Source organism: Pseudoliparis swirei, chromosome 11, assembly GCF_029220125.1.
Source record: "Pseudoliparis swirei isolate HS2019 ecotype Mariana Trench chromosome 11, NWPU_hadal_v1, whole genome shotgun sequence".
In the NCBI taxonomy this organism is placed as follows: domain Eukaryota; kingdom Metazoa; phylum Chordata; class Actinopteri; order Perciformes; family Liparidae; genus Pseudoliparis; species Pseudoliparis swirei.
The window spans coordinates 9870789-9893125 of NC_079398.1; the positions used below are offsets into that span (position 1 = coordinate 9870789).

The following is a 22337-nucleotide window of genomic DNA, read 5'->3' on the forward strand; positions in this document are numbered from 1 at the left end:
AGATCCACCGACGACGCCAATCACATGGCACTTCCGCCCTTTCCACCTGGAGGGAGGAACTGTTGTGTCATGCGAATGCTGGTTGTGGACTACAGCTCAGCGTTCAACACATTGTATTCCCGCCAAGCTCGACACCAAGCTCAGAGGTCTAGGCCTGCACTCTACCATGTGCAGCTGGATACTGGACTTCCTGTCGGGCCGCCGCCAGGTGGTGAGGATGGGCGGTACCACCTCAGAGCCGCTGACCTCAACACGGGAGCCCCTCAGGGATGCGTGTTGAGCCCTCTCTCCTACTCCCTGTACACCCACGACTGCACGGCCATGCACAGCTCCAACGTCATCATCAAGTTTGCTGACGACACAACAGTGTCTAAGGAAGCGCTGTGCCAACGGCTGCTTGTTTCAGTAGTGGCGTTTTGCTTTTATTTGATTGTCTTTTTTTTTTTTGCACTTTTCCTCTCTTTTTCTTTTTCTTTTCTTTCACGTTTGTCTTAGTTACGGTCGGACACTGGATCATAACTACTTTTTTCGATACTTCTACTGTGGCTTTTGTTCACTTTGTCGTGAGTATCGGTGAGCCGCAGCAAAACAATGACGGGGACCGTCGTCTACTCGCGTGCTCAGCTGATCGCGCTGTGCAGGCCGAAGCTTCTGCCTGGAGACAGACCTGTGATCCGCTGGAGCTACGGAGAAGGGCTCGCATGATTGCAGATCGGGTGTCAGCGGAGGCTAAGCGAGGAGATACAAACCCTCGGTACCGTCGATCATAACGGGAACGTGAGGTCTTTGGCGAATAAGACGGATGAGCTCATGCCGCTGGTAATGTCCGAGAGGATCTTCCGTGAGAGCAGTCTCTTGTGTTTCACTGAGACGTGGCTGCACGCGGACTATCCCGGATCACAGCGTCTTGCCCGGCTTCAGGACTGTTCGGGCTGACAGAGACGCTACACAGAGCGGTAAGAAGAGGGGGCGGATCGCTGTTTATGTGAATGAACGGTGGTGCCATCCGGACCATGTGTGCGTGAAGGAGCGCTTCTGTGGCGAACATTGAACTGTTGGCCGTGGGGATGCGCCGTGCTATTTGCCGAGAGAGTTCACGTCCGCCATTGTGGTTGTCGCGGTATGCGTGCCGCCATCAGCTGACGCTGAGGAAGCTGTGGACACCATCCACTCCACTGTGTCTGCTCTGCTGAATCATCATCCTGGAGCATTCATGGCTATCACTGGTGACTTTAACCACACCACATTGGAAAAGCTCTGCCAACCTTCCATCAATACATAGACTGCCCAACAAGGAACAATAAAACTCTGGACTTGCTGTATGCTAATACTAAGGATGCATACAGCGCCACTGCCTTTCCCCTCGGCAGGTCTGACCATGACCTGGACCGACTGACACCCAGGTATGTCCCACTGGTGAAGAGGCTGCCGGTGACACCAGGACTGTGAGGAGGTGGTCTCTGGAGGCTAACGACGCCTACAGGACTGCTTCGAGTCAACGGACTGGATGCTGTGTGGACCGCATGCAGAGGAGGACATCAACAGTATGACCGACTGCATCACGGAATACATCAAGTTCCAGAACACACCACCATCCCATCACGGACTGTCGCTGCTTCCCCAACAACAAGCCCTGGATCACCAGGGACCTGAAGCGCTTCTTAACATGAAGAAAGCTGCTTTCAGGTCTGGAGACAGGGATGAGCTGAGGAAAGCCCAGCGCAACCTGAAGGTGAAGCTCAGGAGGCAAGGACTCCTACAGGAGGAAGCTGGAGGCCAAACTCCAGCTGAACAACACAAGGGAGGTGTGGTCTGGCATGAAGCAGATAACTGGCTTCAAGGTGGAGGGAGACAGCCAGGGGGCTCCTGGAGAGGGCCAACGAGCTGAACTGTTTTTCAATAGGTTCAGTCACAGCCTCCCGCCTCCTCACACATCACACCTCCCAAACACCTCCTCCCTCTGTCCCCCTGCTGAGCTGCACATCCACCGAGCCCTCAATAACAATGGGCTCCTCCACCCTAGCCCCTCTCTCTGTGACGACTGACCAGGTGAGAAGACAGCTGGAGAAACTACACCAGCGCAGAGCTGAAGGTCCTGATGGCATCAGCCCCAGGGTCCTAAAGACCTGCGCCACCCAGCTGTCTGGTGTCCTGCAGCGCCTCTTCAACCTCAGCCTGAGGCTGGGGAAGTCCCGGTGCTGTGGAAGACGTCGTGCCTGGTCCCTGTCCCAAAGAAGTCAGCACCATCTGGCCTCAACGACTACCGACCGGTCGCCCTCACCTCCCATGTGATGAAGGTGCTGGAGGCTGGTCTTGGCCCACCTCCGGCCGCAGGTGAAATCATCGTTGGACCCTCTGCAATTTGTTGCTTACCAGCCTCATGTGGGAGTGGGCGACGCCATCATCTACCTGCTGCAACGAGCTCCAGTCGCACCTGGATGGAACTGATGTCTCTGTGAGAGTCACTTTGACTTCTCCAGTGCATTTAACACCATCCAGCCACTGCTGCTGAGTGAGAAGCTGCCAAGTGGCCGTGGACCGCTGTCCACCATCTCCTGGATCACTGACTACCTCACAGGCAGACCACAGTTTGTCAGAATGGGCCGTGTGCTGTCTGGGCGGTGGTCAGTGATGTTGATGAGCCCCACAGGGAACTGTTCTGTCTCCTTCCTCTTCACCCTGTACACCAGTGACTTCCAGTACAACACGAAGTCATGCCATCTGCAGAAGGAGTCTGATGATTCCACTGTCGTCGGGCGTATTAGGGACGGTCGGGAGGAGGAGTACAGGGCAGTGGTGGTGAGTGACTTTGTAAAGTGGGCCGATGAGAACCACTCTGCGGCTGAACGTGGCCCAAGACCAGAGAGATGGTCGTGCACTTCAGGAGGAAGCGACAGCTCCTACACCTCTGAGTGTCCTGGGGTGGACGTGACATGGTGGAGGGAGTACAAGTACCTGGGCGTCTCCATCGACAGCCGACTGAACTGGAAGGCCAACATCAGCTGTGTACAAGAAGGGATGAGTCGTCTCTTTTTCCTGAAAGCTTGATCCTTCAACGTGTGCAGCAAGATGCTGGAGTTATTCTACCAGTCGGTTGCCAGTGTGCTGCACTTTGCCATTGTCTGCTGGGGAGCAGCATCGAACCCGGTGACACCAGCCCGTCTTAACAAACTGGTTAGGAAGGCTGGCTCCATCATCGGTTGCCAGCTGGAGCACCTGGAACAGGTGGTGGAGAGGAGGTCGTTGAAGAAACTGGTGTCCATATTGGACAACCGGACCACCCTCTCCACCACCTCCTACAGGACAGAGGAGTACTTTCTCCAGGCGTCTCCTCACGCTCCGCTGCCACAAGAGGAGAGATACAGGAGGCTGTTCCTGCCGACAGCTATGAGGCTCTACAACAGTTCACCTCTTGCCAGATCACTAACCCTTCTTATATTTTGTGTTTTGTTTTTATTCTTGTGTGTTGCTGCTGCTGACTCGACAAATTTCCCCTTGGGGATTAATAAAGTATATATCTATCTATCTATCTATCTGATCACCGACGACGACGAGACAGCCTATAGGGAGGAGGTTGGATCACTGGTACAGTGGTGCCAGGAGAACAGCCTCGTCCTCAACGTCAAGAAGACCAAGGAGCTGATCGTGGACTACAGAAAGCTGGAGAGGAGAGCACACCCCATCTCCATAGACGGAGTTGCAGTAGAGAGGGTCAGCAGCTTCAAAGTTCCTCGGCGTGCACATCTCAAGGGGACCTCACATGGACCACGCACACCACTCACGTGGTGAAAAGGGCCTAACAACGCCTGTATTTCCTTAGGCGACTGAGAAATTCAACTTGCCCCGCATCCTCAGAACATTCTACACCAGTACCATCGAGAGTGTTCTGACAGGTTGCATCACCGTCTGGTACGGAACTGCACCGCCCTGGGCGTAGGGCACTACAGAGGGTGGTGCGGTCGGCACAGTACATCGTTGGAGGTGAGCTTCCTCCATCCTGGACATATACACCAAGCGGTATGCGGGCCAGGGCCAAACGGATGATGAAGACAATACAACCACCCCGCCACAAACTGTTCACCCTTCTACCGTCAGGCAGCGATACCGCAGTATCAAGTGCCGCACAAACAGACTGAGGGACAGCTTCTTCAGTCAGGCCATCAGGCTGCTGAACAAGGACTGAGACCCTCATTAACACTACACACCAGAACATATTCTGTGAATATCTATGGCCATGGTGTATTTTATTACATTGTTTATATATATATTGTATATATATATTGTATGTATATACATATATATATATATAGTCTCAAAAAGTGTATATTTTATTACATTGTTTTATATATATATATTGCCATGATGTATATTCTATTACATTGTTTACATTGTTTTATATATATATTGTTAATACTTTCTTCTTTTTTTTGTGTGGATATTGTATAGTTTATTCTCATTCTTATTCTTTTTTAGTCTGCTACTGCTGTCGGTGTTTTGCACATAAGAATTTCGAACCGATTATACTTGTATAAAGGGATGTGAAACTTGAAAGGTACGAATGGGAAACTTTTCAGTTTTATTTGTATTTTTATTTGCACAAATTCCTTTAAGATGGGGTACTGAGTGTCAGAAATAAAATGAACTTTTTGATTTTGAAATGGCCACAATGAAACAAAGAGTGAACATTTTAAAGGGGTCGAATACTTTTATCCACTGTATATTATTTTGATTTGACAAATTCACAAGACAGAACTTTAAGGATAAAATACTGAAAGGAGGAATAAAAAGTGAAGAACAACAAAAACAGACCAAAAATTGCAACAAAATAATTAGATAAACCACAGCAAATAACACACTCACACATTACCAGTCTGACATAAGTACATCTTTAAGGTTACATCATCAAATCAAGTCAGCATCGGTACCAGTGTTTTAATCTGGCAGGGTGAAGTCCATCCCGGAGAGTCCTTCACGTCTGAGACCGGATTCCATATTTTGACAAATTCCTTGACCTTGTCATGGAGGGTGGCTCAACTCTTCCAGAGGAAGAACTTTCAGAATCCCCTTGTACCAATCATCCATTAGAAGGTCTTTAGAAATCCAGAGTATAAGGATAGTCTTGTGCACGATATAATAGTATTACACTCAGTTTACGTCGTTGTTGCTCCTTGCACTGCTCACTGTAGCTGACTGCTTCTCTTCTCAGGGTTGATGACTCCGAAAATGAGATCATGTTTTATAAAATATATAAATGCATCACTACACGCTACCAGTCCCAGCTGTGGAAACACTGGTACAGCTGTCTATTTATAACGCATGTAGTTCTTTGTTTGTTTTTTACTTGTGATTTTGTATATATTTTATTATATTTTAATGTTTTGTACTATCTGGACCTTGAGTGTAATACAAGTTTGATTGATTGATAACTGAACTATGACGTCACAATTACTGCACTTGACCTTCTCCTTCCAGTCTAGGGCCGCCGTGATGTGTGGAACATGCGCTGAAGTCGCCTTAAAAGTCACGGTCACACGCTGAAGGAGATACTCGTCCTGTCGTGGTGTGGAGGAATAATGTGTTCCAAACACCGAGGCTCAAATGCGTGACTGAAGCGTGCACCGGGAGGCTTCTGGGCGCGTGCCGTAAGCGTGCCCGATGCGTGGCTGCACATTCGGTGCTCTCTGCCTCGAAGCTGGATGCCCGCCGTGCTCAACAACAAGAGCCGGCGGACCGGCGCTACACTTCAACACCCAGCAGCTGGAGAAAGCCTCGAGTTCATGGAACCAGGATTTTGACGACCGTACAACACGCTCACTTTGTTCTGGCCGCATGGGATCTGTTAGAATAACGGCCGAGGACTTCTCCGTTGACATGATGAGTCCGTATCAAGTGGAAACAATGTTTGCATTCAGACACACTAGTGTACTCGGTCCATTGAGGCTTTTCCTTCATGTTAAGTGTCTTTGCAAATATGGTTCAATGGTTCAATGATTCAATGGTTCAATACTTCAATGGTTAATTGGTTCAATGGTTCAATGGTTTAATACTTCAATGGTTTAATGGTTCAATGGTTCAATGGTTTTATGGTTCAATGGTTTAATAGTTCAATGGTGTAATGGTTCAATGGTTCAATAGTTCAATGGTGTAATGGTTCAATGGTTTAATGGTTCAATGGTTCAATGGTTTAATGGTTCAATAGTTCAATGGTGTAATGCAGTGGTCCCCAAACTCAAAGCCGTTGAGATTGCAGTGATACGCGGAGAAAATGTGAAGTGGTGCTCTTCGCAATAGAACATCTTTGATGGGACGTGTCGCGTCTCGGCCAATCAGCGTTGAGATGTCCACAGCGTTTGGGAAGAAGTTAGCTTGAATGTTAGTCCGCTACATCTGCTGCTGTCGGCGCTGCGGTGTGGCGATGCTAACAAAGTACCCGTCGTTAAAAACGATGTGATTTAGCATATTGTTAGTATCGATACTTCATTAAAGAAGCGATCAGAGCGCACGCGCTGCTTCGCTGTTGAATGCTGTCTGCTGTCCCCCGGCTGGCCCTCCAGCAGACAAGGCAAACGTTATGTGGCCCTCTTAGGAAAAAGTTTGGGACCCTGGTCTAATGGTTCAATGGTTCAAAGCCGATTACCTGCAACGTTTCTGGGGACAGAACATTTATAACTGAAGTTTTTAGAGTGAAAAATGTCTAACGTTGATGTTTTTTCTCCTCGAAGACAGTCTGCCCCGCAGTGCGGCATCGACAGGCTCGGTTTGAGGCCAGGCGCTTGACCCGCCCAGGAAACCAACAGCTGGAGTTACCGTCTCTCTCAGAAAGGTGTCGAGGGGAACTGGACGTCACATTTCACTCAGTTGCTCAGTGAACCAGAGTTGGAGGTGAAAGACGACGTCTACGACCGGATTGCCTCACAAGTAGCGACGGTTTACGCCCATTTAACAGTTTATTGTCGCTACTAAAAGCTAAATTGTTGTCAGACGATCGTAAATGTGTTCCGAGATGGCATTTCAGTAAACTAGTTCTGGCTCTTTTGACCTCCAGACCTTTTCTCCACCTTCATGCATCTGATTCGAGCTGCAAACCAGAACAACTTCCCATGCAGCAAAATCCATCTGCTGCAGATTCTGCATTCACACGCACTTATCTGTTGACTGAGATTACGCCGGATGCCGCATAACACCCTCCAGATATTGCATTTCAGCTTCTCGGCCGTCCGTCGTCACTGGTGACAGACAAGCTCCTTGAGAATGTCGCCTGACAGAGCGTGATGGGGAACAAGTGGGAGTTGGACGGAGCCCAAAGCACAGCGACCGCCCCCTTAATGTTAGCACATGATTGAACACAAAAAGCCTGCTCAGCAACCTTTAAAACGGAGAAACAGCTCAAAAACAGTTAAAGTGTGACACAAGCTCTCGAACCGGAGGAAGGAGAGACTGACCCGGCCTGAGTGAGCATGCCCCAAATCACAGCGTCCGGAGAGCGGGCCATGATTAACGTGCGGAAACGCTCGCCAAGAGGAAAGAGACACATTCTGGACTGCGATGTACAATTATATCTACACTTACACTAATGGGGGACCGGGGCTGATGTCATATCACAAGACAAACACAGCGCTAGAGGCCATCTATCTTCTGCTCAGCGGCGCTGGCAGTCAAGCGGAAACAGTCAGAAGTGATACCGGACCTGCAATAAACATCGTCCGTTGGCCGGCGGCCACCTTGGATCTCTCCGGGGCCACTTGTGGAGAGGAAACACTTTTCTAAATTACACAGTGAAGGTGTTTTTTTTGGGGGTTTCATTGCACATTTGATCTTCTCCTTTTCATTTCCACAATGCGGAGGAGATTTCATTTTAGGTAACACGGTGCCTCTCAGGGGTTTGATGTCAAGCTCTCCCTAAAAAAAGATTTAATTAAAGTCGGCGTCGGTGGAGAATATTAAGCGTCTCGTTGCGCAACATCTGCGGGCTAAGAGGCTAGATATAGTGTATGCCATGACCCATCATAGGCTGTAGTCTTAAAATATTTGTTTAAAAAGTGCTGGCATAAGCAAGACTCATTATAAAAACATTAAATGTCTTATACATGTGTTGTAACTAAATTTAATTATTGAGGCTATAAAGCCTGTGGCATTAATTACTGTGCTTGTGTTCGTACTTTGATGATGAGCTGCATCAGGCACCAGAGAGGAGCATTGTGGGTAGAATGCATAATACAGCCAAGAACAGTAATTGGCTGAAACCATCGATGAGAAGGTGACACTGCTAAACTCATAAACAATGGATCATATGACTGATTATTACATCTTCACCTAGAGAGTATAGCTGGAATATAAACCTGGAGTTTGTCTTATTTTGTGTTTTATTTTGAAGTCCTTGTCTCTTGTGTCCTCTGTTTCCCTGCACTTCCTGTCCCTGTGATTGTCTGCCTTGTTCCTGATTGTTTCCTCCTGTGTGATTGCTAGCCCCGCCTCATTGGGTCCACCTGTGTCTCGTTCCCGGTGTCCAATCACCTTCCCTGTGTGTTTAAACGCTGTGATGGTGTGTTCACACGGACGTCGCCAAAAATTCTCGACGTCTGACGCAGCATTCTCGACACGCGTAAAAAAGTGTTCAGACCAGACGCGTCGCGACCGCAGAGTACTTCCACTTTTAGTGGACTGAGCTGCACTCCCACTGCGCTTCTCGCTGCTCTCTTCTTCTCTCTTTGATACGTGTCTCTGAGACTTTTCCACCTACGGCGGCAGATCTCCTCTGCCATGAAACACATATGCCGGCGGTTGGTTGATAGTAAAGTACAACAAATAGCCTCTCCGACCTTCTTCCACGCTTCATCTTTATCGCTACGGTTTCGGTAAGTAAAAAGAGTTGTGTCATAAAGTTCGGGGTGCCCACAAACGGCGACAATAATCTTTTCCTCCATTTTCTAAACCGGCAGGACGATGACGAGCGGAGCTGCTCAACGCTGATTGGCTGACGCAACTATGACTCATGCGTTTTTGCTGCCGGAGTAGGGAAATTTCAACTCGCGCATCGACGAGCTGCGTCTGTTCGCTCTGTTCGCTCTGTTCGCCCCGCGGCAAACGCTCTGTTTGTGCTGCTTCAAACGCGTCTGACGCGCTGCTCGCTGGAAAATACGCAGCTACGCAGCTTCTACGCAGCTTCTACGCAGCTGTGCATTGACTTTGCATGTAATCTCGACGCGCGTCGAAATTTCGACGCGTCCGGTGTGAACACACCATTAGTGTCATTCCCCAGTGATGGTTCTTACCGTTTAGTTCATGTCTGTTTTCTGTAAAGAAATAAATCTTCTGTAGAAACATTGTTGACATTTGAGTACAATCTCTCTCTCGGATCAATACTTCAGACGTGGCAAAAAATCAAAGCTTGCTTAAAAAGTGCATATTGCCATAATTTTCTTTTCACTTGAAAATTCGTCAATTCTTTTCTTTCTTTCTTTCTTTTTTATGAGGTCACGGAGACCTCGACCTCAACCGCTGACCACCACGATTAATTTGTCAAGTGTAATATGTGTTGACGGATCTTATTAACCTCATTGTACAAAATGAAAAACAACAATAGTGCATCAGTCAGCCACGATCACAACAAATATGAATACCGCACCAATTACAGCTCGCCAGTCTTCTCTTGTTATTCAATTATAACTGCAGCGTACAGTATTTTGCAGCTGCTGCCAAAATATGTCACCGCCCGGTCTGTGCAGCACGCCGGGGACGATACCAGAATGACACTGAGAATGTCACTGGACTCGGTAGCCCCTCTGAAGAAGACATTGAGGTTTGCTCCCTGGTATAACCCTCAGACCCGCAAACTAAAGCAAACGTCACGAAAGCTTGAACGCATATGGCATTCGACTAATCTGGAAGAATCCCGCTTAGTTTGGCGAGATAGTCTTAAAATTGATAAGAAGGCCCTCCGTAATGCCAGAGCAGCCTATTACTCATCAGTAATAGAGAAAAATAAGAACAACCCCAGGTTTCTCTTTAGCACTGTAGCCAGGCTGACAGAGAGTCACAGCTCTGTGGAGCCGAGTATTCCTATAGACCTCAGTGGTAATGACTTTATGAACTTCTTTCATGAAAAGATTTTAACTATTAGGGACAAGATTAATAATCTTTTGCCCTTAACCAGTGCCAATCTGTCCTCAAGTGGAATGGCCTTGGAAACCGCTGTATGCCCTGGTGTATATTTAGATGGCTTTTCTCCCATCAACCTTGACCAATTATCTTCAATAGTTTCTACTTCTAACCCGTCTACCTGTCTCTTGGACCCCATCCCGACGAGGCTGCTTTAAAGACGTTTTGCCTTTAATTGGCAGCTCTCTATTAGATATTATCAATGTGTCTCTGCTAACAGGCCACGTACCACATTCCTTCAAAGTAGCTGTCATTAAACCTCTCCTGAAGAAGCCCACTCTGGATCCAGAGGTGTTGGCTAACTACAGACCGATCTCTAACCTCCCCTTCCTCTCCAAGATCCTTGAGAAAGTGGTCGCAAATCAGTTGTGTGACTTTTACATCATAATACTCCATAAACTTTCATTGTTATGCAGATGATACTTAACTATATCTATTGATCAAACCAGAGGAGTCCGACCTGCTCAGTAAAATTCAAGCATGTCTTAAAGACAGAAAAACATGGATGACCTGCAACTTCTTGATGTTAAACTCAGACCAAACTGAAGTAATTTTACTCGCACTGAGCACCTCAGAGATCAATTATCTGGTGATGTGGTTTCTGTGACGGCATTGCCCTGGCATCCAACACCACTGTAAAGAATCTCGGCGTTATCTTTGATCGGGACTTGTCCTTTAACTCCTGTAAAGAATATATATTATAGTTTAGCATAGCTTAGTATTGTTTGCATAAATATTATGTGTAAGATGGAAAACACTGAATGGAAGTTAAAATCTCCAGCGGAGCACTCTGGTGCCTGACTGATCTAAAGAAAGATAACAGTGACGCTTGGTGAGGTTCCGTGAGCCCCCCTCCTCCGCATCCACACATTCCGGAGGTGATCACATACAAAGAGCTCTCTATACTCTCAGAGCGTAGGAAGGGTCCTGATGTGGCCATTATTCTCCTTTTAGACACTCGAGGTCACTCACTTTCCCCCCCCCCCCTTCACACGCTCACACACTCACACATGGGAAGAAGCCCCCGGTGTGTGGACGGCCTTCGGAGAAGATCCAGGCCCCATCCCTGAAGAGATAAGGCCCGAAGGGAGTCTTCTTACAAGAGAGGGACTATTAAATCAACTATCTCCCCTTCCCACACTTCTTTTCACAACCTATGCACTCATTGGCAGACGAGAAGAACCAATGAAGGAGCGACAACGGCGGAAGCAGAGGACCAAGAGCCAATGAGAAAACCCCACCCCCTTATCTCCTGACGAATCAGAACTGTTCCTTTCGGCTATTTAAAATGGCTGCACACTCTGAACCGGCGTCTTCTCTCCAGCGCTGGGGCCACTGGTCCCAGCTGAGGAGGGGGGTCCATGCATGATGTCTACTTGTATCCTGATTTCTGAATAAAATGCTTTTAGATGTAACGTAGAAGTCTACCGCTCTTTCTTCCAGTGAGTGTCGTCCAGGTGGTGTGTCGCTGTCCAACTCCAACAAATGGTAGCAGAGCAATGGTTGTGAAAACCGGTCCAGAGACCTGAGGAGGACAGCACCTGAGACCCCAGACGGACCACTTGTTTTAAGACCCGCTCCGAGAAACTGATCGAACCGCGCGGTGTCAAAATAAGGTAGGACTGAACCTATTTATTTCAAATCAGTCAAATTGAACACTCTAAACTTGATCAGGAGTATTGGATGTGAGTATTGGAACTGCTAAATGTTTTGACTTAATTTAAATAATAGAATAAAGCGTAAAAAGGGAAATCACGATACAGTTTGACACAAAAGTCCTCTAACATACGTGAGGCCAGCCATAAGGCTGGAGAGACGACCCCGAAGAAGTGTGGGCCGCATTGTAAGTCCTCTAGCATAAGTGAGGCCGGCGGGTAACGCTGGAGAGTCGACCCCGAAAGGAACCGGGGCCGCGCAGTTCGAAGTCCTCTAGCATAAGTGAGGCCGGCGGGTAACGCTGGAGAGTCGACCCCGAAAGGAACCGGGGCCGCAGTTCGAAGTCCTCTAGCATAAGTGAGGCCGGCGAATAACGCTGGAGAGTCGACCCGAAAGGAACCGGGGCCGCGCAGTTCGAAGTCCTCTAGCATAAGTGAGGCCGGCGGGTAACGCTGGAGAGTCGACCCCGAAAGGAACCGGGGCCGCGCAGTCTAAAGTCCTCTAACATATGTGAGGCCAGCCATAAGGCTGGAGACGACCGAAGAAGTGTGGGCCAGAGAAATTAAACACATGTGTATGCATAAAACTGTGAATGAATGTTGAATACCGGTGGTGAATAAATGTTGTCAAAGTGGAATCAACAGAGCAGAGTCGAAACCTGACGGTGTCAACAAAAGCTCTGGTCTGTTGAATTGCACGAGTGATAAATGAGGATTTATTGTTCTGAAAGGCACGTTGCTGAGTAAAGAACACATTGTATGGCGATTATGTACTACGTTTAAGAGCAGGTACGAGTTTGAGATTGAGGAGGATACGGAGAAACAAAGAGGTAACTCCGCTTAACACGCAAAAATACAAGAGCAGAAAGGAGGGGGGACAAGCAGAGAGCTGCTGCGCGTCTCCGCGCGGAGCGCACGCGCTTTTCACAGAACAGAGCAGCCCCTCCCCTACCCACTAAGCTGCGCACGCCGTTTTACACCCTGCAGGCACCCAGAGCGAGCCAAGATGAGAGAATAACAGAGCAAGAACAAGGATGGAAGAATTCCTTTTGAAGATAACTATTAATTAGTAGAGTGTGCGACCATCTTTTACTTTTTGAAATGATGCTTTAAAGAAATGCATTGTTTTGCCAAAGTTTTAATTTTTCTTTAAATTAACTGATCAATTGCCCGGCTAGCTCAGTCGGTAGAGAATGAGAATTCTAATTCAAAGGTTGTAGGTTATTCAGTTTTAAATTGATCCCCTTTATTATTTTATATAGTCATCTATTTTATATTCCTCAGTCTCTCTTAAAGATTTGACCCCTTTCAAGCATAACTGAAGTTTTCCAGCCACAAGGCACCTCTCTTAGCAGTTCAGATTAAAAAATAAATAAAAGAAAAACTGAGAAAAAGGTTGATGGTTCTAAGATAATGATGATGCCACCATTTGATGGTGAGGGAGGAGCAGCTTATTTAGGTAGAATCAGAGAGTTGTAGAACGACAAACTAGGGAAAGATTTCCTTGAAGATAGCATGACTGAACAGTTTTTAGGTTATCAATAGAATCATCAGTGACTGTGACCATACAGACCGAACTGAAAGGGATAGTAGGACTAAAGTACATGAACTTCTAAGACTGGGAAGCTCAGGTCAGACGCCAAATAGATAAAAATAAACAGAGCAGAGAAAAGATGAACCTGACCAAAGCAGAAGTAAATGGCACAAGCCACGGTGCAGCAGACTGCAGCACAACTACATGGACCTTAAGTCCCGTATCCAGCTCCTCCTCCAAATCCATAAGCACTGATCTATCAACAGCCACAGCAAGCCACGTTTGCACCGCTTCAAGCTTAGTTCCCTCAAACCTTATGTTCTGCAACAGGTGGGTCAGCAGCCCATAAAGAGGGCCCCACAACAGAGAGATAATATGCATAAAAGAAGCCTGTTTAGGAGTAAGAGGAGTAACAACTGGGGCAACGGAGGCTTTAGACGACTATTAATAACTGTTTTAATTATAGTCAGGCTGGACATTGGGCTAATTTTTGTCCTTATCCACCACAGGGTTAAGCAGTCTCAGTCAGGACCACTTCAGTACTCTCATAATGTAAACCCCGCCACAACAAGCACCCAACACATAGCCACAGCCACAAGGCAATAGTGATCCACGGCACCAGGCCCGGACCAGAGACACAAAATTAGGCGTGCCCAGATCCAACAGCTGACAGCGAACTGTACTCACTGAACAGAAATGTGCCACACCCACTAGTCACCCAATGATTCAACTGGAGACTAAAGAGACACTGAACAGGAAGCAAAGCGTCCGGTGGGACAGAGTAGATGATGATGACATCACACCTCTGCATGACAACATCCAGCAGTGGAGACTTTGGTTCAAAGTCCTGCATCCCTACCCGCCACCAGGGGACCAAAGACATTGTGCCCTTAACTACACCTTGATACAAGATGAGATCTGAATTCCTGAGGGACTGCCTGCAACACGAGATTGAGGTTCGTGAAGACCCAGCTAAGGAGGCTTGGAGATCGATGCAGAGAAGCAAGGAGTAGCAGCGGCCGGTGAATGAACACCAGAGTTGCAGATTGTATGCAGTCGTTGACGCCGCAGCTCCACGTCACAGTGTTGGTCCAGAGTGGAGGCACAGAGAAGAACAATGGTGAAAGCAGAGGTTGAGGCTACGGACTGGGTGCACAAACAAAATTAACACTTGCATTACTCCACATTTGAGAATATGTAAAGAACTGCACACACATCGGAGGTCCAGTTAGTATTAGAGACACATGCTTAGACACATGCTTAGCCACACACATAGTAGAGAGAACACTGATCATGGGGACACTGACAACATGCGAAACTTATTTCCAGACACTTTTAGGACTAAAGGGTGAACTGATGTGTGACTGATTCCGATAGCTCCCGTAGAGATAGAGTTAAAACCGCACGATTCCAATTTAATCGTCACCAGCATCCCTTAAGGATGGAACAGACTGTAGATATATTTTTTAAATCATAGAATGGTTGTTATAGGAAGGTGTACTGGAGAGGACGAGGGCTCCCTGGAATACATTAATTAATTAATCTCCTAAACTTGGAAAATGGGCCTTGATTTAGCCAATAAATAAATTTGTAACCCGTTCTTTAATAATTAGGCCGACTTATTATGATCAGATCAACGTGCTAATTTTTTGTTTTAATACTGTACATGGGGTAAAAAAGTGCGAGTCGGATTAACCAAGGGCCAGGTCAAACTAAATTTTTTCTTGTTCCTTTGTGAGAAGACACGAGGTCAGTGGGGGTGAGACACATTGGCATAGTAGAGGACGCCATTACGATTTGGATTAGCGCCTCCGAGAGGTTCTGAAATAGATACTTCGTAAAGGGGATTAAGGGGTTTACCTTTTAGCACCATCGTGTGGTTGGTGTTGGAAATTACATCCGACACACCAGAGTTACATGCTGCTGCTGTTTTCACCAACACATTTTTGACAATTTGGATTTAAGAGATATTTTTCTTTGAGTACTATTGCCAGTGTTGAAGATATAGTGTTGGGTTTACTATTGATTTCTGATAAACAATAGTGGTTATTATTACAGTAAATGCCGTTAGGCTTACGAGTAATTGATTTCTCATCACCGTTTCAAAACTGAGGTTTTTATTTTAGTCGGTTTCAAAGGATAGTTTTGGGTTTACTGTTTTTTGGAAAAATAGTGGTTATTATTACAGTCGTCCGTTGGACGTACGAGTAATCGATTTCTCATGAGCTGTTAAGAAACTGACACCTATTTATGCGACGTGCTAAATTGGCAGTTTTGTTTAAAGAAACAAATATTCTCCCATTCTACAGTATATTGTTAAATGTTTTGTGTAATAATAACGTCCTTTTCCCATTTTTGACAGCTGCAGGCTGTAACAAGTCTTGATGCTTGACTGTTTTGATTGTCTGTGATTGCTGTTTAACCAAAGTAACAGTTTCTGCCATCTTGTTTACGAAAGATTGAAAAAAAGAATGGAAAAAAAAAGATTTGCATGAAAGTAACAGTCTTTTCCCATATTTGAGACTACGTTGTATAATTGTGTACACTGTACATTTGCTAATTTGAAATGTATCCCAACCGCACCGCACCCACGTTTAGACACATAGTGTAGAAAAAATTGTCTTTCAATTTCTTTCGAAAAATCGATTTACGATTTTGTGAGGGATTTTGATCTGACATTTTTTTATATTTTTTTTTAGGAATTTCTGTGCTCTACATTTACATTTCCTTACATATATTAAGCCTCAGCACCTGATCCCCCTTAACAAGAAAGAAGTTGACTGCAACATGCATCCACCTTGAGTTTTCTGAATCAAAGGTTGTTTCAGAGAAAGGAGGGATAGAAGATGCAGAGACAGTTGTGGCTGATACCGAGATGTGGCGTTCAAGGAGTGATCATGTCTGGCTGGCACAGCTTTGCAACCAAACACTTACCACATTTAGAAACAAGCACCTACAAGAAGTTGAGAAATATTTCTAGAGAGCACATTCACACGGAGCAGTCTATTGCCCAATCACAGGTGATAGTCGCGAGAGCTAATCAACAATTGAAGCAATTGAGACAATGATGGCTAAATTATCCTCAAAGGAGGGAGAACATTTCTCTCCCATGAGTTATTGACATGAAGACCCATGCGGGGTCTACAGAGAGTTAGGAGACAGTCCTAGACTTGACAAATTTCAGAGAATATTCTGGGAAAATAACTGACCAGATCTAAGTTTTTCTCCAAGTAGGTTGCTGAAGCCCACTAGGAGCCAGCTGATGAGTCATCAGTGGAACCAGGTGACTGGGTAAGACTCGAGGTTCACAAGAGGAAGTGGACTGAGCCCAGGTGGACAGGGTGTTTTGAAGTCATTGCAAGGACTTCACAGCGCCTCCAGGTGAGAGGCTTCACCAAGAAAGGAGCACCGTATAACACATTGTACATTTGCAGATCAGCCGGTCAAGAATCACAACCAGCCGCTGAATAGTTGCCTCATCAGGGTAATTCTGACTAACAGATGTGAGGTCACTTCCACACATTTCTGCCTAGGCGCAGGAGCGAGAGTTAAGACTGCAACACAGAAAGTTGTCGTATACGACATCAACTCTCACTGTTCACTGTGTGAGACTTGCCATTAGCTGCACCACCAGGTGCGACTGTTTGTTTTCCCATGATGCTTTCAAGGGACGAAGAGAAGATTGACGGACGAATACCTGCCTGCTATCAGATCCTAGTAGGATTTGAATATTTCTATGCCCTAGTCAAGGGCCATAGATAGGATCAATTGCATTTATCATAACCAGTAAAGATAAATAAAGTTAGATTGGATTGGATAAGTAATTGAGACTCTGTTGGACGACGGATGGCCATTTAATAGATGATTCCTCCCACACGGGGTTGAGAAGCTGTTCCTCCGACTCAGTTAAAGATTGCGAATTCAAGCCTAGAAAGTATTAGATACTTATTAAATATAGAAATTAAAATACAATTTTTCATAGTCAAGTGTCACATTCTGTATAGATCCGGCCTAGTGGCTGTTGTGTTGTGTTTTCTCATTCTCTTCAACAGCTACACCTGACGCTCCAGCATCGACCTCCATCGTGTGCTGACTGCCTGCTGAGAGGACCTGCCATGAGGAGCTGCCCACAGGAGCATCGGACACCATCATCACCCGGCTCAGAGACTGAGGAGCCAATGAAGAGCACGCTCTACCACCCACGATGCTGCCCATGGGAGTCATGTCGAATCCAGGGCCCATGCGACACCAGTGGAAGAAGAACAACAAGCCTGACCAGGACGATCCAGACGAAATCAAGTTCGAGACCACCGGATAAAAGACCCCATCGACAGCCGGAGGAGACGCTGACGAGGAGCAGAGGAGCAGAGGAGCAGAGGAGCAGAGGAGCAGAGAACCAGAAGGACTTCCAGGACCCAGACCAGGATGAAGCAGATGACGCAGACCAGACAGGATGAAGCAGATGAGTTGCAGCGGGGACCGGATCGTCAACTGGTTATCAGGATGCCAACCTGCTACTCACCAGCCGCTAGGATGCAAGACCCCCCCCCCACCTGACCACTCTCAATTTCATCTCTTTCCTTCGACACCTGCACATTACAGATTTAACGCACACAGACATACTGACTTCCCTAGGATGGAAGATCTAAGAGGGTGGATCGGAGTACCACATGACAGAAACCACGCCCCTGTTTCCATCCCTAACAGAGAGAGACTCTCTCCCCGAGAAATAGGTATCTTACAGGTCTTATGGGACCTTAATCTAGGCAACGAAAGATTATATTTCAGGAGACTCATTCACGTCAAATGGCAGAGCTAAGACAGGACGAGGAGACCAGGACACATAGCCACTTAGGGAGGCCAGGCCATGACAAGATCTGGCATAAAGAGGGAAATAAATATTCCCAGAGAAAGGGTTCACATCCAGCGGATGTGAAAAGAGGGATTTGTAAAGAATATATATTATAGTTTAGCATAGCTTAGTATTGTTTGCATAAATATTATGTGTAAGATGGAAAACACTGAATGGAAGTTAAAATCTCCAGCGGAGCACTCTGGTGCCTGACTGATCTAAAGAAAGATAACAGTGACGCTTGGTGAGGTTCCGTGAGCCCCCCTCCTCCGCATCCACACATTCCGGAGGTGATCACATACAAAGAGCTCTCTATACTCTCAGAGCGTAGGAAGGGTCCTGATGTGGCCATTATTCTCCTTTTAGACACTCGAGGTCACTCACTTTCCCCCCCCTTCACCTATCCCCCTCACACGCTCACACACTCACACATGGGAAGAAGCCCCCGGTGTGTGGACGGCCTTCGGAGAAGATCCAGGCCCCATCCCTGAAGAGATAAGGCCCGAAGGGAGTCTTCTTACAAGAGAGGGACTATTAAATCAACTATCTCCCCTTCCCACACTTCTTTTCACAACCTATGCACTCATTGGCAGACGAGAAGAACCAATGAAGGAGCGACAACGGCGGAAGCAGAGGACCAAGAGCCAATGAGAAAACCCCACCCCCTTATCTCCTGACGAATCAGAACTGTTCCTTTCGGCTATTTAAAATGGCTGCACACTCTGAACCGGCGTCTTCTCTCCAGCGCTGGGGCCACTGGTCCCAGCGGAGGAGGGGGGTCCATGCATGATGTCTACTTGTATCCTGATTTCTGAATAAAACGCTTATAGATGTAACGTAGAAGTCTACCGCTCTTTCTTCCAGTGAGTGTCGTCCAGGTGGTGTGTCGCTGTCCAACTCCAACACTCCCACGTAAAGCAAATCTCAAGGACTGCATTCTTTCATCTCCGCAATATTTCAAAAATCAGGCACATCTTTTCTCAAAAAGATGCAGACAAATTGGTCCACGCGTTCGTTACTTCTAGACTGGATTACTGCAACTCCTTATTATCAGGCTGCTCTAATCTAATCTCTTAGGTCCCTCCAGTTGATCCAGAATGCTGCAGCTCGTATTCTCACTAAAACCAAAAAAAGAGATCACATTACTCCAGCATTAGCTGCTCTGCACTGGCTCCCAGTAAAATCAAGAATCACTTTTAAAATTCTTCTCTTAACCTCCAAAGCCTTGATTGGTGATGCCCCATCATATCTTAAGGAGCTTGTAGTACCATATTGCCCCACTAGAGAGCTGCGCTCACTAAATGCGGGGCTACTTGTAGTAGAGCCTTCAGTTATCAAGCTCCTCCTCTTTTATGAAACCAACTTCCACCTTCAGTCCGGGAGGCAGACACAGTCATCTCATTTAAGGGTCGACTTAAGACTTTCCTCTTTGACAGAGCTTATAGTTAGGGCTGAATCAGGTTCACCTGGTCCAGCCCCTTGATACGCTGCTATAGGCTTATAGCTGCTGGGGGACGTTTAGGATACACTGAGCACCTCTCTCCTCTTTTCTCCCTCCTTGTGGATGAATTTTCATCTCTCTATTGCACATTACTAACTCTGCTTTCTCCCCGGAGTCCTTTTGACTTCACGTCTCATAGGGTCATCACAAAGCCTCTGTTGCTCTCCTGAAGGTTTCTTCCTTTTTTTCCCCATGAAGGGTTGTTTGGGAGTTTTTCCTGATCCGATGTGAAGTTTTGGGACTGGGATGTATATATGTACAGATTGTAAAGCACTCTGAGACAAATTTTTAATTTGTAAAATGGGCTGGACAAATAAACTGAACTGAACTGAACAGATCAGTAAGCAGCAGCAAAAATCATAAAAAAGAGACCCTGAACACATCGTCCTTATGCTCAGCTGAAGCCACAGTAGCAATCATGTGTGAGTGTAAGTTATGTGATAACCTTCAGGTATTTTGGACAAAACTCATTTTTAAATGAGCTTAAAATCAGATCTGAATGAATAAAAGTACAGTTTTAAATCAGAAAAAAAGGATGAAGGCATTAGTTACCGGGGGGCTTGTGAATATATTAAAATATGGTCCTCTCAGTGCCAGATACTTGAATGCCGAGGTTCTCCCAGCGGCGCTGCCCTCGTGGCTTTCACACGCCCAGCCCATGTGAACAATCTGTGGAGAAAGACAGGATGACATTTACACAAGCTTAATATTTGATATAAAAAAAGAAAAAAAAGAAGACATGTACACAATGGATACTCAATAAACAGAGCCGGGCACATTTGACAGAAACCCCACTGTCCAGCTGCTGCAGAGCAACAGCTGACCTTTCATCTCCCTGTGAGTGACTCTGGATGTTCCTCTGAGCGCCTCCACTGTGTGTGCTCCTCCGCCTGCTTCACTCTATGTCCACTGGACCTTGTGATGAATAATGCACATCCAATATTTGACACGTTGCTTTTGACTCCATCCTGTCCATCTGCCGACTGAAGTGTTTTAATGGAGTGTTTCTGAGCTCTTTACATCCAGAGCTGCCTGGACCGCTGCGGGTGCGGATGCAGATGATAAGATGTTGTACCCCTGAGCTGTGGAGGAGGAGGAGGAGGAGGCTGCGAGTGAACAGCCTCAGGCTGCTGTGTTGTGATTATGTATCTGGGTTCAGAAACATCTGTTGGACTGGTGTGTTGAGATCCAGCTCACCTGGTCATCTGAAGGGCAGAACTTGTTGATGATCTTTATCTGTGAGAAGAAGGAAAAGGAACATCAAGAAGCGATTAAACCTATTATCATGTTAAGGGATCACATGGGAATTAAATTGTCATAAAGACCCCTTATTTAACATTGTTGCTGCTCCCTGACAACATATGCAGATCTAAAGAAACACAACAGATACAGATATAACAATTATGCATATTCTATGGTCAATGGAATTATTTTTAAATGTTTCCCCAGTGTCATTCATGCACTTGAGAGCTCAAGATAATGTCCAATATTCAAAATATAACATATTGTAATTCGTTTTCACATTTATGTGACCTAATAACATTTTACTATTAGGTTAGTAGTTTAAATAACATCAATAGAAGTACCCAGTAAAGCGGGTTTAGTCAATTCTCTTCTCACAGTAATAGCTGTGTAGATGTGTCACTGAGGGGTAAACACAATGCATGAGTGTTTTATGTATATAAGTTATTAATTCTTCAATTCACAGTCAACAGACAGAGGACGTGTAAAAAAGGAGGGGTACAAATGTAATTCAATTCAATCTACTTTCCAATTGTACTTCTGTACAATCTGTACACATACGACATGTTCTGTCCCGGGACCCTCACATCCCTTCAGGAAGACCCCCACCACCCCCCCACCCCCCCCAAAACCTTTTAACGGGAAGACGAGGTGAAAACTCCTCTGAGGCTCCAAACAAGTATGAAGTTCGATTCTCAAAAACATTGTTACGCTCCTCCAAAGTGTATCTTGGAGGTGAAGATGATGAAAGATGTTGCATAAGAGTGCTCAAGAAACCTCTCAGACTGAATGGACCCCCCACCCCACCACCACCTGCTGAGTCAGCATATCACACTCAGCATGGGGGCGGCTCCTGTCGCGCCTTGCCTCCGGCACAAAGTCAAGGTAGTGTCACTTGAAGTCCTCGTCTAATTACGCACAAACAAGATCCCCAAATTCTTCTTCCTGTAACAGATCACACGGCGTCGAGTCGTCCTCGAACACACCGGTGGCGTCTCAGGGCGTCTCGGAGTCTATTTAAAGGTTGTAGGTCATTACAAACAACAACAACAAAAAGTTCCGCTCTCTCTCCTGAATCGGGCGCACAATTACATCCTGATTGGCCGTTTAGCAATCACACTCCACGCCCGTGATTAGTGACGCAGCCGTGAATTCATGAGAAACTTTTAAAGGCAGCTGTGCGATCGACGGCATACAGTACGAGGAAAACCTGCGTCACATCATCAGCGGGGCAATCAAAGAGAAATGGGAGGAAATTAGAGAGAGAGAGAGAGTTATTTCTGTTGTATTATTATTATTATCCATATGAATTGTATGTTTTGTGTGGCTGTGTCTTGATGCTTTGGCAATATTGTTGTTGAAACATTCATGCCAATAAAGGCAATTGAATTGAAA

General features: G+C 46.3%; 1 pseudogene; it reads right to left on the reverse strand.

Annotated features, from left to right (window-relative positions):
- Nucleotides 1-22337, reverse strand: part of LOC130201638 (gamma-2-syntrophin-like) — a 109457-nt pseudogene that overhangs the window by 34128 nt on the left and 52992 nt on the right.